Source organism: Eumetopias jubatus, unplaced genomic scaffold, assembly GCF_037043125.1.
Source record: "Eumetopias jubatus isolate StellerSeaLion01/CBP00866 unplaced genomic scaffold, mEumJub1_p1.0 scaffold_6, whole genome shotgun sequence".
NCBI lineage: Eukaryota > Metazoa > Chordata > Mammalia > Carnivora > Otariidae > Eumetopias > Eumetopias jubatus.
In genome coordinates, this window is record NW_028274812.1 from 146,502,991 (window position 1) to 146,519,168 (window position 16,178).

Consider the following 16,178-nt stretch of genomic DNA (forward strand, 5'->3'; position numbering starts at 1 on the left):
TTCCGGACATCTGGTACCTCCAGAGCCTAGGTCAGCACTGGGCACATTGTGGGCTCCTCATTAATTCTTTTAAAATAAACGCCTACTCAGCTTATTGAAAAATGAACTATCATTTATGCTGTCGACTTGATGTCAGAAGAAAGAAAGAAGACTGGAGATCTTGCCATCTAAGAAATACCGCCTGTCTTCTGTTGCTGCAACGCTGCGACCAGACCCGCTCCTGGTGAGGAGGGGGTTTTCCAAGTTGCCGTTTGTCAGAGGTGCGGACACGGATCTCTCACAACGGGTTTGAGGAAAGGAAAGGTCATTCCGCAGTGAGCACCATCTCGATCCCTCAGGGAAGCGCTGGGAAGGGCAAAAAGCGTGAGGAACGTCAGCTCAAAAGAAGAGAAAAATTAGAAACTAGGCAAGCACACCATCTGTTGAGCACATTGACACCGGTCCCTGAGCCCTGCTGTTGCAGAGCCGTGGGGGGGGGAGGGGGGGACACGGAGTCATCGTGTCACCCCTTTGTCACCCCCCCCACAGTAAGCTGGGCACAGCCCCCCGCCCCCGCCCGGCGGAGGCCCCCCGGACCAGCTTGGCCCTGGCGGGAGCGTGGGACGTCTCCAGCGCGCTGCGGCGCTTCCCGCTTCTCAAGGTCAGGAGACACCACACGCCCCGAGAGCCCGAGGTGACCCTGCCCGCAGTCTGGGAAGGGATTTGGACTCTGGTTTCGAGGTGCCTTCGGCGGTGAGTTACGGAGTTTCCATATTGTCGTTTTAACAAACCAAAAGTGTAAGGAGAAATAAATTCATCGTGAGTGAAAATATACTAAAAGAAAAATCATTCAACATTCCTGGGTTTGGGGCACCCAGGAAATGGGCGTATCAATGCCTGCAATTTTGAGACGCCTCCCGACGCGAGGGTTTCCGTAGTGTAGCGGTTATCACGTTCGCCTAACACGCGAAAGGTCCCCGGTTCGAGACCGGGCGGAAACAACCCTTCCCCTAGAGTTTTGTCACTTTGGGTGAAATGCCATCTTATAAGTGCCTAAGCCTTTGTGCACCCTCCCCAGGGGCCCCCACCAGAAAACACGGGTTTCCCAAGTTACCCGGAGTCCAGCTGTGCTGAGACTTGCATCCTCACCTGCCCGGTCGACCTGGCCCCTTGGAGCCCTGCCCTCAACAGAGGCCCTCTGAGAATAGGAGCGTCCTAGAAATCCTATTTTAACTTTAAAATAGGTCCTTTCTTCTTACGTATTACACCTTATGTCGTCTGGAATCAAGACCTTTTACAACATACCTGTAGGAATATCTTCTTGCAGCCTGTGGCTAGTGTCTCCTCTTTTTTTTAAATTTTATTTTATGTTATGTTAATCACCATACATTACATCATTAGTTTTTGATGTAGTGTTCCATGATTCACTGTTTGTGCATAACACCCAGTGCTCCACACAGAACGTGCCCTCTTTAATACCCATCACCAGGCTAACCCATCCCCCCACCCCCCTCCCCTCTAGAACCCTCAGTTTGTTTCTCAGAGTCCATCGTCTCTCATGGTTCGTCTCCCCGTCCGATTTCCCCCCCTTCATCAGTTTTCCCTTCCTACTATCTTCTGCTGCTTCTTCTTCTGCTTCTTCTTCTTCTTCTTCTTCTTCTTCTTCTTCTTTAGTGTCTCCTCTCTTCACTCAATCTTCTGATGAAAAATGTGTCAACCACGGCTCAGGTATTTCCAATCTAATAACTCTATAAAATGAATATCAACACACAGTTCACAGAAGAGGAAATAAAAATGTCTTTTATATAAATGTCAAGATACTTGACCTACTCATCAGAGACATGTAAATAATTAAACTCCAGGGGGTATCCCTTTTCACTTACCAGAATGGCAGAATAAAAGCATTGGCAGCATTCTCTGTTAGGGAGGATTCGTTCATTCAGTAAAGGTCTGTGGAACGCCTGCTTTGTGCCTGGCCCTGACCCATGCCCTTGCTGTACCCAGATCCAGACTCAGAGTCCTGACAGAGGTGTGTTTCATTGTTGGCCCCAAACCAGATGCCACGACTCTCAATGACACCATTTTCGAAAACAGGCACCGCTCAGCGGGTCAAACAAAAGTCAACCGATCCTCAGTTTTGGAATTTGGTAGACATTGAAGCCATGTAAAGTGTTTGCATTTATATGCAAAGAGAGTTCAGGTTTAGGCTCAGCTAAGTAAAACATTGTTACTTACAAGAAGGTCCAGAAGGACGTTTGGAAGTCCAGTGCAGCTGAGGACGTGTGTGGACTACCCAGTGTATTTTAGGATGCTCAGCACGCCTGACCTCAGTTACTAAATGCCAGGAGAACCCGCCAATGTGAGGACAACCAGAAATGTGCGCATGTTTCTACAATATCCCTTAGTGCTCTCACAAATTCTAGATGTAACTGACAATGAAAATGGGGGAAATGAAATGCTTTCTAGCAAGTAAGTATGAATAAAATCTTAGAAATTTTAGAAGTTGGAAAGTCTGCTTCCAGGCTGAAAATGTTTGTAAAGGCTGAAGTTGGGTAAGTTAAAGGGAAAGATTTTTGGCAAAACAAGTGATTGTAAAATAATAGAATGAATATATCCTGGACAAAATAGGTTCCCCAGTTAAATAATGAAGGAACACCAGAGATCTTTTTTTTATTTTTTTAAGTTAGATCAAATCCAATAGGGTACCCTGACAGCATCAATCGTTTAGAAGGAACTTAAAGTGCCAGCCTTAGGAAAGTATAACTAAATCTCTGTAGAGAACACTGAGGGAAAACGCAAGGTGGCCAGTACGGGGCTCGAACCCGCGACCTTGGCGTTATTAGCACCACGCTCTAACCAGCTGAGCTAACCGGCCAACGTACTGTCGGGTGCTTTGCACCAAATTTTAAAAGCTCTATTTCCTGCAATAGTTCTTCGTGGAAAACTAGACGTTTTTCTACTTTTCTCAGTCCATCCAATTTATCGGGAATAGAAAAATGGAAAGAAAAAATCCATCTTCAAGCACAAATGGCCCTCACTCACGGGGAAATTTCGTCTTTCTCAAATCCTGCGATCTAATCAGAATCTTAGCGAAGACTTTTTCCCCCAGACTGAAAAGCTAATCTTAAAATCCATATGGAAATGCAAAAGACCCAGGAAAGGAAACACAATTTTGAACAAAAGAGGACCAAAGTGGGAGGAATTACGCTTCTTGATTTGAAAACCTTCTCCGATGATGCAGTAACCAAGGCTGAAGCCGTGTCAAAAAGGACAGCCTTACGAATCCACGGAACATAACTAAGAGTCGAGAAGTCACCCCGCCCACATATGGCCAATTGGTTTTCAACACGCGTGCCAGGGCGTCAGTGAGGGAAAGGATAATCTCTTCAACTAGGAGTGCGGGACAATGGCCCGTCCACATGAGAAAGCCATCGCTCGCCCTTAGGAAAATGCAAATTAAAATCACGCTGAGATACCCTTGCACGCGCACAGGTATGGGAGAGGGTCTTCCTTGGAGCTCTCGGCCCTGCTGAGGTTTGGAAAGGTGGTTCCAGTCCCCATTGGAAAGGTCACTGGGGAGCCCCTGTGGGCCTTTCGGTTTATGCCCTCCTGGTGTTATAAAAACAACATGGGACATTGCAGAGAGGGGAAACTGAGCCTCTGCACGGCATCTCGGGCAGGCCATGTGACATCTCTTAGACGCACTGGGCTCCACTCATCGGCACCGAGTCCAGCGAGGGACAGGCGGACAGTCTCCTCCCCATTTCCGTCCCCACTCTGCCGGGCACACAGGTGGGCACATCCCCCCTCAGGCCTCACCGTCTACGGGTCGAGCCCTGCCCCGCCCAGAATGGGCGCTCTCCGGAGTTCAGTTCAGCGGCTCCCGGTTATTTTCCTGGGATCATTCTCTGGCACCCAAAAGACAGAGACCACAGAACCTTCTAGTCGGATAAACCCAAATGGGGCCACATCGAGGAGTTTTTCTGAAATCTCCCATACGCCGAGGCTGCCAAAAATTTCTGTCTTGCAGTCGGTAAGGGCTTCTTCCCCAGGGAGAGTTTACTTGGTGTGAGTCATTGACTCCAATATTATTGATGTGAATACCTAGAAAAGCGCCGTCAGCTTGAAATTTCTTGGAAGAAAGATCAGTTCAGGGTGACCAGACCTGGGACAGCCAGGGGAAGTCTGTTCTCCATCAGGGAAGAGGCGAGGGACGCAGAACCAGGTTTCCGTGGTGTAGCGGTTATCACGTTCGCCTAACACGCGAAAGGTCCCCGGTTCGAAACCGGGCGGAAACAGACGGGCCCTGTGAAAAGGGGCATTTTCTTCCTTTCTTTCTCTCTTTTTTTTTGAAGTTTCTCCAGAGCCCTGCAGTGGACATGTTTGGAATCGCACCATTTATGGTCCTCGGAGTGGGGACCCCTCACCTGGTACCTCCAGCACGTCAGCTGGATATAACTCGCAGGAGGTCCCCTTCCTGGGGGTGTGTCTCCGCTCCTTCCCAAGTCTGTCCTCCCCCCACCCCCAGTGAAGATCTCCTTTGGAAACCGAGCGTCCACAGACACTGTGGTGGACCTCACCAGTCTCAGGCAATTTATTTATTGCCAGACCAGTATTTTCAGATATAGGGTCGTTTGGGGGACGAGAGAGAGAAGTGTAGGAGTATCGTGGGACAGGAATCTGCAGGGAGATCTCAGGGGGGCCCAGCCCACTGCCGAACCCATCTCACATGGCGACACCAACCGCCACGCTGCCGTCGTCTGGTCCCCAAGCAGATCTCAGGGACTCGGTCCTCAGGCTGCTCCAACCACGGCCTTGCGGGGAGGAGGGGGGATTTCCACCGCCCGCGCGATTTCGTGGCGGGTTGGGGTGGCACGCAGCCCTGGCCATACCCGCGCCTCCAGGCCAAGGCTCCTGGGGCCCTCAATCTTTCCAACCCCCCGAAGTTCACTCACTCAGCTTCAGTGGGATCGAGGCGCGTTCCACTTAGGTCCAGGACTCTCCCGGCGCATTTAGGACGGAGTTGGGGTGTTTCCCTGCATGTATGTGCACTGGAGTCCTCCCAAAGAACCTGAACGTGCAGATACCCTTGCTGGTTGGACATTTCCTTGCACTCAGCCCGCGGCTGGGCGGAGGTCATGGGGCTTTGGCAGCGCCCAGGACCATTCCCGCTGGGAGGAGGGAGCCCACGCGTTCTAAATAAGTGGGGCCATTTGCTGCATTTTGGGAAGTGAGGAAGGAGATGGGGGAAGGTTTAATAGTGACTTGGTTGTGTGTGTTAGTCTCATTTTACTCAAGAATGTGAACAATGAACCAAGAATAGGAATGGTCTTTCTTTTCAACTGGCTGATTCATTCCTGTGGGTTCAAAGCAGCTTTGAGGGGTGTTTGGCTCACGTTCAACTCAACAAGAAAGTTTGTTTTGCTCGTGCATGAGCTGGACTTAGTAAGAATATGAATCGATTTTAAACATTAGGAAACATCTTCAGGCTCTTTGTTTATTGTTCTGCCTCTTAGACCTAAAACTGGCCCTTTGGGTTTCAAGCCTACAAATAAAGTGCCTCCGTTGCAAGTCTTAAGTAAGTTCTCCAGTGAATCTCACTAACACAGTTCTACCAGGCTACCAGCAGGGCACACTGCTAAATGCACTGTACACCATCCTGGAATATTTCTGGAAGATAGTAGTGTGTGTGGGGGGGGGCAATCCTCCCAATGGGCAGACCTTTGGCTGGTGGACCTGGGCACCCATTTTATTCAGATATCAGATATCAGAGATGAGCTCATGTACAGTGACTAATGGTTTGGCTGATTGGTCAGAGAGATCAATGTGGAATCCTTAACACAGCACCTCTCTGGAGGAGACCAAAGAATGGGGTGGCTGGGTGATAGACATTGGGGAGGGTATGTGCTATCGTGAGCGCTGTGAGGTGTGCAAGACTGCTGAATCACAGATCTGTACCTCTGAAGCAAATAACACATTATATGTTAAAAAGAAGAAGAAGAAGAAGAAGAAGAAGAAGAAGAAGAAGAAGAAGAAGAAAAAAAAAAAAAGAAGATAGCAGGAGGGGAAGAATGAAGGGGGGGAAATCGGAGGGGGAGACGAACCACGAGAGACGATGGACTCTGAAAAACAAACTGAGGGTTCTAGAGGGGAGGGGGTGGGGGGATGGGTTAGCCTGGTGATGGGTATTAAAGAGGGCATGTTCTGCATGGAGCACTGGGTGTTATATGCAAACAATGAATCATGGAACACTACATCAAAAACTAATGATGTAATGTATGGTGATTAACATAACATAATAAAAAAATTTTAAAAAAATTTACCCAGGAAAAGTGACCAACCAGAGCAACCAGAGTCCTGGAGAAGTTATTCCCAGATGGCATGAATTCATGATGTGAAGGCGGTGGCTCTGAGTAGCACCATCGGTGGACTGGATGATGTGGGTGTTCAGCCTAGGACCACCTGCTTCCGGTGCAAGGCACTCATTCATCTCACAGCCTGGAGTGTCCTTTGCTGTGGGCTGCAAGCTAAGCTCCTCCCAGCCATTGCTCTCAGCCAAAGGAAGCTAGCGTCTCAGGTTACACCCTCTCCCTGGGAGCAGCCTACATCTAAAAGAAGGTCTCTGAGTGCATGCAACAACTCCACTCTTTTGCCTCCATCCAGGACAACTCTAAAGAGTTATTGCAGGGGCTCCTGGGTGGCTCAGTCGGTTAAGCATCTGCCTTTGGCTCAGGTTATGATCCTGGGTGTCCTGGGATCCAGCCCTGCCCGGGGGGGGGGGGTCCCTGCTCCGTGAGGAGTCTACTTCTCCCTCTGCTCCCCCCGTCAGGTGTGCACTCTCTCAAATAAGTAAAATCTTAAAAAAAAAAAAAGTCATTACAACTATATTCTCTCCTAGAATCAGAATTCTTTAATACCTTTGCAGTTTACTGGAAGTAAAGCCAAGTTCCTAAGATGTCCTACAAGGTCTGGCACATTCTGACCCTCCACTGCCCCCCATCTCATCTCTATTCTCCTTCTTGCTTATGCTCTGGGCCTTGTTGCCATTCCTCAAGCATTTCACGCAAGTACCCGCCTTGGACTTTGGTCCTGGCTGTGCTCTCTGTCCGTCATACCTCGGCACCTTCTTCCCATCGAATGTTACTACCACGTTAGTAAGCCTGCACCAACAACTCAATTCAGAATTCCAACCTACTCCCAACACTACAGCCCCCCCCCCAGCCCCATTCTTTCAATCACAGGTAACAGCTTTTTATACATTATATCATTTTCATGTTTATCGTGTTATTATTCATTTCTGTTTCCTCCCTCTTCGAGGGTAGAAATTTTGTTGCTGGTGATGGTAACCTGTCTTTGCCATTCCCTAATGCCTCCTAAGTGCCTGAAACTGGGCGATCTTTTTAAACCACAAATCTGTTCATATGACTTCTCTGCCTAAAATCTTCCCGTGGATTCCTATTACTGTTAGAACCAATTAAATAATGCTTAACTTCACCTCTAAAGAGTGATCCCACTCCTTAGTTTATACCTGATATGGATCAGTTAGTGCCTATTAATTATTGCCAGCACCCCCTTTACCGACAAAAGTACCCCGAGTTAAACTTTGTATTCTACTAGAGGGTCCCGCATCATCGACATGCTCTCTCCTCTCTGTCTCGTCTCCTACTCTCTCCACCAGTCATGATCGCCAGACACACTGGCCTGCGTTAGCCCCCTCTCCTCGGATGTTTGTGCCCCCGAGGTTCTTTCTGAGGTGTGAAAACGGAAGCCGCTGGGGACCCCTCCTCCTGGCTCGCACTTGGCCCCTTCCTGTCCCATCTGCTTCTACCACATTCTCTTTGTCAAACCACTACGTGCACCCCCAAAGTCTCACCTACCTGAGAGAAGAGGACATTGCGCCCCCTGTGAATTCCCCTACATCTTCGCTGACTGTCGAGTTTTCCCTCAGACCTGCAGCATGCAGCAGGGAATTCAGAAAGAAGGAGGAGTAGGAAATGTGGTCCCGATCCCATTTATTTGTCCTCAGGATAGTTGAACAAACACAGACGCACATACTGGGCTCAGCCCTCTGAAGCACAGCGGGACAGTGTCTGTTGAAATTGTCAATGCACCAATTCTCTGACATATTTTCTATGTGTGGGAGGTATCAAGACATGAGATATGGTGTGAAAGCAACGAAGAGGTTACCGAAGATAAAAAACAGCAACAATTTCTACGAACTTAGCCCTTAAAAACAAAATAAATAAATAAATGGTGGAAAAGGAAAACCAAAAGAACTACTTCAAACCGTGGCCGGTTAGCTCAGTTGGCTAGAGCGTGGTGCTAATAACGCCAAGGTCGCGGGTTCGATCCCCGTACGGGCCACTTCTCTTAACTCTCTTTTGTTTTGTTTTTTTTTCCCTTCAAAGATGGACGCTTAATTTCTGAAAAACCCACTTCTTAACGTCTAAAAAGCAGGGAGTACTGTACAACGGTCTACGGAGTTCCCAGTCCATCGCCATCAGTCTCCTTTAATCCACTCATAACTCGATTCAGTTCTGGGGTGCATGTGAGTTTGAACTTGGTGCTTTCTCTGTCTTCGCGTGACTGAGGGCGGGGGCCCAAGAGCCCGAGTTCTGCCCAGTGGGGAACAAGTAGTGGAAAAGAGAGACAGGCAACTTTTTTTTTCTTAAACTTGTTTGATTTTAAATTCTTTCCAAAGTTGTTTCCCAAGCAACCTCCTTTTTCCTCAAAACATCAAGAGATACAAAGTAAAAGAGAAATTCTTAAAAGGTTGTTATTTCCATGTTCTGAGACTAAAATTTCACTGACAGCTGAGACCGGCCACAGGTGGAGGGCTAGTTCAGGATAACCCTTCTCTCTACACCTGTCTGTACCTCTTTGAACAACAAACACAGAACACAGGCTTTTTTCCCTTCTCTCTTCTTTCTTTTCTTTTTTCTTTCTTTTTTCCTTCCTTTTTTCTTTTCTTTTCTTTTCTTTCTTCTGTCTGTCTGTCTGTCTGTCTGTCTTTCGAACAGCAGTTGAATCTAGATTCTTGCAATCAATGGACATATACCTTGTATCATTTCTCCTGACTGAAAGGACAAGTAGATATCACGGTTACATGGTTACAACTGTCTGGAAAATTGTTGTTTCCTGTCTTTTGTCAGGTTTTGGTTATTTCAGGCAGGATGGTAACTCTGATACCTGTGCGCGCCCTGGGTGGAAACAAGGGGCCGGCGTTTTGGAGGGTGAAGGGCGGGCAGCTGAGGCCTCTGCCGTTTCCGCTGAGGGCAGTAGCCTGTTCTAGCGGTTCTCATCGCCTCTCCGGGAGTCCTGGGGCGCAAGATGCTGGGGGCCAGCCGTCTGCAACACGTACTGGAATATTGGACTGGGTCTCCAGGCTGCAACCGGGACAACCTGTCTGGAGGCTCCGGGCTACGGGGCACAGAACATCTTGTCTGGGGGTTTCCGTGTGCTGGGGAATGTTAGGGGGAGGAGGCCACTTGTGGGCCCAGGGCCAGGGGTCCTGAAAAGCCAACGCAACAAAAACGGGCCTTCGGACCTCTGTTGGGTTGGGAGGCTGATGGTGGGCATTTTCTGAGAAGGTGGTCTGAGACTTGGGCCATGTGGGATCCACGCACTTTTCCTTTATCGCTACCTGAGGGGCATCAGAACACCTTACTGCCCCATCAGCGCCCCCGCATGGGGGGTCTCATGGTACTCCTGGGGGGCCGAACAGCGACTGCCGGCACAGCCTCAGAGGGGACAAGCGGCTGAACGGAACCCGCTGGGCACCTGGGCGGCTCAGCTGGGTCCCTGGCTTAGGCTGGCCCTGCCCCTGCCCTCATCGAAGGGTATGGGGAGATGGCATGTGGCTGGACTCTAGAATGGAACAAGTCGTTAGCCAATGATTCTTAAATGACCTTGCTCGTAAAGTCACGTTCAATCCGTACAGACATTGTTATTAGAAGGAGTTATCTGTGCTGTATTTGGTTTTGAAAGTCTCAAGAGAATAAGGGCATCCTAGTGGACTCTATCTTGGCATAAATATTTAGCCACTAATGAAATTAGACCTTATGGTGTTTATTATAAAAATGGACGATCTTGGTTGTCCTAAAATTGTATCCAGATAAGAAACCTTATGCTCACCATTTCAAGTAGTTGATTTTCTAATTTTAAAGTGTATTCAGAGATAATTTGATTTACCATTTTTACTACATGCTCAGAAAACTTTCTTCACTGAGAATCATTTCACACATCTCACTTTGTAAATCAGTGACCTTTTCCAAAATATTAAGGATTTTTTCTATTTTATTTACCTCTTTAGTTATTCTCTGTGCAAATAACTAATTATATTTCATCCAATGAAAGTAATATGAAGATTCATTTTAGAAATAAATCTATATAAGAAATGCTTTATGAGGGAACATAAAGAAATCATATTCAATAAATCGGATTTAGGGGCAGAGGGCAGGTCACCCCAAGATGGGCCACTTTGGCATGAGGATGATCCTGAGCTGAAGGCAACTGAGACCCTCTGGGCTCAAGAGAAACTTTTGCTCCTCCCTTAACTACATAGAAGATTCTAAATTGGGAGTCTATTCCAGAATAAGGGTTATTATCAGAGATGCGTTTTATCTGAGTGACCCATCTGTACAACAGGGCAAACATCTAATTACTGAGCATCTTCTCTGCCTCTGATTGCCCTGGGATTGCCCTGAAGTCCCAGACCCCCACCCCTTCTTAGTTCAGGATGACATATATGCCTCAGTTAGACTGTCTTTGGAATCTCTATGTCTGTATGGATTCCTCCTATTAAACTTGATTTTTTTCCTGTTGATCTGTCTCATGGCAATCCGATTCTTATTCCAGCAAGAAGGACCTTGACGGGGACAGGATTACTTGCTCCCCAACGCAGACAATGGCTGGCTCACAACCATTTTCCAGAGCCGGGAAGGGACAGGTTGGAAGCCTGCGGTCCGGCAGGATCCATGTCAGCTGCTTGAGAAATGGCATCCTCATGCACAGTCATGGTCACGTGAGCTTTTCTCCCTCGCTCTTTCATCTCACCTCATACCTCTAACAACTGAAGTTCTCATCTGCCTGTCCTCTCTCAGCCTTGAACACAAAGAGGACCCTCTTCCTGACCTACCCCAGCCATGACATTCAGGCTGAAAACTCTTCAGAGGGCCAGGCTGGGCAGGCAGGGTGGCGGTGGGGGCTGTACTGGGGAGGGGGCGTCAGGACCCCGGGAGAGGTGGGCCCAGAAGGACACCTGAGAGGAGAGTTCCCCAGCCCCACTAAGCAGGCCAGGGGACAAAGTGACGACAGCACCAACCTCAGACTCTGGGCAGGAGCCTATTGGGGTAAAGCACTAGAAAGGGAAGAGTCTAGAGGGAAGGGAAACCCCCCTCACAATTTGTCTGAGGTCGAGTTTACAGAATTAACTTTCCACACCTCTCATCGGTGATTTTTTATGGAAAAGAGCCCTGTAGACCGGGTTCTGTGCCTGCAGCCTCCCCAGACTTCAGTATATGCGCCAGGCACAATTTTCTACAGTCCGAGGAAGTAAAATGCCAGCCTCGGGCCTTCCCAGCCTCTCACAAAAGAAACAAGCGTGGGACCCAGGGTCAAAGATTCCATCTGTAGGAGGACCCAGCAGCAGCCTGTCAGGGTCGGAGAGGTCGACCCAGAGGTCCAGCAGGAAGTCCTAGGAGCTGGGCATCTGTGTGAGGACTCAGGGGTCAGCCTTGGGAGGGCGGACAACAGGTGACGGGTCGAGGCGCACAGAGCACGGGCATGTTGATATGAAACTTCTTTAGGAGAGAGAAAAATAGGAATCACCGGAACGTCCAACAAATAAAGTCTAGTTAAATAAAATATGCTACAGCATAGAATCAAACAACTAAAATAAGGCACACTTTGATGTATTGACGTTTGAACTGTGTCCAGCACACATATGTTTAAAAGTCATGTAACATTGTGTCTATTGGGCTTTATTAATGTAGAAATAAAGCTTTAGATGTATAGATAAAGATTTTTCCCATAGACCAAGAGCAAAGTTGAAAGACTATAATCCAACCTTTTAATACAATGATTATCTCTGAGAAGTACTGGAGTGGGTTTGGAGGGAGTTCAATTTTCCTTGTTTTACATTTTCTACAAAAATTTCATACTACTACAAGGAATCACTCAGATATTTCCTATTTTAAAGAGAATGAATAAAAAAGATGAGTGATTGGAGGAATTTGTGTGGAGTAGGAGGCTGAGATGTAGGGGAGGGTGGTGGTCATTGGAAGAGCTGAGTGTTCAGCTATGAGTCCTGAATCGGGGTGTGACCTCAAACTCAGGCCACAGCCCAGATGTGGAGGGGGAAGAAGGAAAGGGCGCAGAATGAGAGCACATGTACATAATTAGAGTGATCATGGTGCTGTGGATACAGAAGCCGCCTCGGGGGTCAGTCAGGGAGCATCTGACATTCAGTTTGAGAGGCTACTGGCAAGTTGACCTGTTACTTGCTGTGAACCCCTTGAGCAAGTATCTAAAAACTATAAGTCACAATTTTATCATTTAAAAACTTTTTTAAAGATTTTTTATTTATTTGAGAGAGAGAGTGACCACAGGCCAGGGGAGGGGCCGAGGGAGAGGGAGAAGCAGACTCCCCCTGAGCAAGGAGAGCCCGACACGGGGCTGGATCCCAGGACCCTGAGATCATGACGGGAGCTGAAGGCAGATGTTTAACCAACTGAGCCCCCCCCCCCCCACGCGACCCTATCATTTCCTAAACGGGCCTATGATATGCATAGCATAGGTCTCTGGTGTATAATTATTTTATTACTTGAGCTAACAAATAACTCAAGGAATTTTGGCAGTCGTTAACGCTTTTATTCCACGAGATGGACAGGGGTGTCTGAGGTAGCCTCACCTCCCTCTTCACCTTTCTACAAAACCTGGCCTCCATCAGGGTCAGCGGATTCAGACCCTAGGACTGGACTCAGATCGATCCTGAGGAAGTGGCCTGTGGCTTGCGTGCTTGGTCACTTTGACCTGAGTTTCCCAGGCTCTGTCCCTGGGGAGGAGGACTGGCGGCCCCGGAGCTGAGGGAGAACACGGGGGAAAGTGATTGGCTTGAGGAACTGACACCAAGGTCACAAGCACGTTCCTCTCAACACACTGGTAGTAGAGTTCACGGGTTTGCAGTGTGATCGCTTGTGGTTAAATGTGTAAAAACGTGTTTTTAAGTCTTAAGCTTTTTTTCCCCCTCTGTTCAAAAAAATTAATATTGATGACACTTGTAACAAGAATTAAGACATAAGTAATTCCCAAGCCTAGACGTGGAAATACTTATTCCCAAGGACACTTCTCCCCCCCCTTAAGATTTTATTTACTTATTTGTCAGAGGGGGAGAGAGAGCAGCAGAGCACAAGCAGGCGGAGCTGCAGGCGGACGGAGAAGCGGGTTCCCCACTGAGCAAAGAACCCCATGCAGGACTCGACCCCAGGCCCTGGGATCGGGACCGGAGCCAAACGCAGACACTTAACCGACTGAGCCCCGCAGGCGTCCCTGCGCAAAAATGCTTCTTGAAGCAGGAGGGAGACCCTGTCACGAAGTGATGGCCAGCCCTTCACGTCCTTCCTTCGCCCTGGAGCCAGACTACCTGGCTTGGATCCCGAGCTCTGTCATTTCCTAGGTTGGGGCAATATTTCTCTGTGAAATGTAGAAAATGTTGTTGATGACGATGCTGATGACAAGACAGAAAGTGTTGACGACGCTGACGCCGTGGAGTCTGGCAGGATGCTCGCCAAACTCTTACCACTAGCTGCTGGTGTCTGCGCTTTAGCCCCCGCGCCCGGGAAGGGCCGGGGAGGCTGCGGGCGGCCCTCGGATCCGGCCGCTCCCCGGCCCGCGGGCTTTAAGGTCAGACTTGGGATTCCGCTGGGTCCGCTCTCCCGGAACGGGACTGGAACCCACGTGAGCCACGAGCACCGCCGCCCGGGCCTCCGCCGCCGCTCCCGAGATTGCGCACCGTGCCGTGGAGTAGGCGTGCGCGGAGCCCGCGGCGGGCGCACCCGAGGAGTCCGGGCGCTGCGAGCCGCCGCCCGACGAAGCTCAGCGCACGAACGGAAGTCTGCGTCCGTGCATTTTCACCGCAGGCGCTGCGGTGTGCGCCTGAGGAGGGGGCCCGCGAGGCCGGGGCGGGGGGTCGTCCTCGCGTCGGTTTGGGGGGTCTGTCCCGCTCACACTGCGGGTTGCCGAGCGTTGAGGAGGAGGAGGACGGGGGGCTGCGATCTGTCCCGCCTCCCGTCCGCTTCCGCACCCCGACGTGCTCCCCGCGCCCCGGGACCCTCGGCCAGCCTCGCCGCGCACAGCGGCTCCTCCTCTCCGGACGCGCCAGCCACCGGCTCCCCCGTGGTCAGGGGAAACCTTTCCAGAGCGCGAATGAGCCCGGATAACCAAGCGAAGGACCCCGGGGCTCTGCCTCGGCTTCCGCACCCGTGAAACGGGGACTGTGGTCCCCATCTCACAGGGCGGCCGAAACACGTGTCACGGAGCCTGCACCTCGGGGAGGGCTCGGCCTCCGCCACGGCCTCGCCCGCTTTCCCGCGAAGGAACAGGGGCGCGGGCGCCCAGCTCCCCAACCGCGTGGGAGCAATTCGGGGCTGGAGGGGAGGGTTCCTGACGTCCGGAAGCCGATGTCTTCTGTTAAGACTCTGGGGCAGAGGGTGTGCAACAGGTAGCGGTCCATCACTTAATCCTAGAGGACGAAAAGCAAGATGCTCCCACTTTTCAAGCAACTGGATTTAAGGAAGGAGAAACAGGTCAACAAAGCCTGTAGGGACGAATCTGGCGAGGTGGGTCCCATGGTGTAATGGTTAGCACTCTGGACTCTGAATCCAGCGATCCGAGTTCAAATCTCGGTGGGACCTTTGTGGTTTTTCCGCGTGAATTTTAGACCTTCAGCTCCTTTCTGCTAGCCATGCTCTTTTTTCATGCAAATCGCTGCGCCCAAACTGATTCTTGATATTCCTGTCACAAGTACTGAACCGGTGTCCAGTCACCAGCCCTGGGGACCAAGATTCTTTAAGATTCTTTAGCTGAACTAAGAATTAAATTCACATGAAACAAATTACAAAGAGAAAATCAAATTGAATTTCAAAGGTTCCGGGAACCCAAACAGACATGAGATTCCAAGACCAAAATGAGGTATATATGCTATTCCAAGCTAAGGCGAAGAGGGGTAGGGGGTCTGGGACTTGAAAGGGAAGGGAAGTAATTCACAGGATGATAGAAAAGAAAAAAACGAATGTTTGGTAAAGCAATGTTTGCTGAGCCACTGAGAAACAATGGGACACAGAGAGAGAACTTGGATCAAACGGGCCTTGCTGGGTTCCTCCCTGTCTACCACCCTGTGTTCATAGTATGGCGGCCTTATCTATGGTGATAGCTCTCTTCCTGGAGCAGGTTCTTGTAGGCAGTTGGGGGAGGGGTGTGTCAAAGTTTCTTTCTGAGTTTTCTGGGCCTTGATTGTTTTCAGCTCAAAATAATCTGCAAGCCAAAGTGGCATATTTTGGTGAGGCCTGTCTTTGACCCCTCCACTAGCCAACCTACAGTTTAATACTTGCGGTGCACAACTCGTGTTGGGGGGGGGGGTGGCAGGGTGCAGGGGAAGGAGAGTTCCCTGAAGGAAACGCACAAGGAAATCTCCCAAGCCTTGCTGGAACTGGAAATCTCTGGAAAAGATCCCCAAACTGAGACAAGAGGGAAGATGGCCTGTGAGAAGAGCAAGAGGAAATTTGGTGACAGTTGTGGACCCAGAAAAGTCAAGATGGTAATTTAGAAAAGGATTTACCCCTAAACTGTGGGTCTAGGTGAGTCGATCTAGGCGGAGAGAAAACTGTCCTCAGACAAGAGCACACAAATCGCAGCCCCAATTCAGACATCTGGGTCGGAAGACCGGGGGCGGGAAGATACAATCCGCAGTAGTCTATACTCGGTAGACGTGAGGCTTCCAGTTTGCACCAGCAAGCTTTACTCGTTCAGGGAAGGGGGACATGCGCTGATTCATAGACTTCTTCCCGAGGACAGTGCTGTTTACGGCCCCGGCCGCAACCGTTCCAGGCGAGGGGTCTCTGAGTACTTTGCAGGCGCTGTCCCTCAGTCCTCTCTGCTGTTCCCCCTCTGGCCCGAGAGCCCGAAGCCTCTTGTGCACCAAA

The 16,178-nt window shown here is 49.7% G+C and overlaps 5 non-coding genes across 5 annotated transcripts; 4 read left to right on the top strand and 1 right to left on the bottom strand.

The window, feature by feature from the left end:
* The first annotated feature begins 907 nt into the window (after positions 1–907).
* TRNAV-AAC (transfer RNA valine (anticodon AAC)) lies at positions 908–980 on the top strand. Its single transcript has one exon. It is a non-coding gene; the product is annotated as a tRNA-Val (tRNA).
* Positions 981–2,780: 1,800 nt separating this feature from the next.
* Positions 2,781–2,854, bottom strand: TRNAI-AAU (transfer RNA isoleucine (anticodon AAU)). Its single transcript has one exon. It is a non-coding gene; the product is annotated as a tRNA-Ile (tRNA).
* A 1,350-nt stretch (positions 2,855–4,204) lies between these two features.
* Positions 4,205–4,277, top strand: TRNAV-AAC (transfer RNA valine (anticodon AAC)). The gene has a single exon. It is a non-coding gene; the product is annotated as a tRNA-Val (tRNA).
* A 3,992-nt stretch (positions 4,278–8,269) lies between these two features.
* TRNAI-AAU (transfer RNA isoleucine (anticodon AAU)) lies at positions 8,270–8,343 on the top strand. The gene has a single exon. It is a non-coding gene; the product is annotated as a tRNA-Ile (tRNA).
* A 6,476-nt stretch (positions 8,344–14,819) lies between these two features.
* TRNAQ-CUG (transfer RNA glutamine (anticodon CUG)) lies at positions 14,820–14,891 on the top strand. The gene has a single exon. It is a non-coding gene; the product is annotated as a tRNA-Gln (tRNA).
* Positions 14,892–16,178: the final 1,287 nt, after the last annotated feature.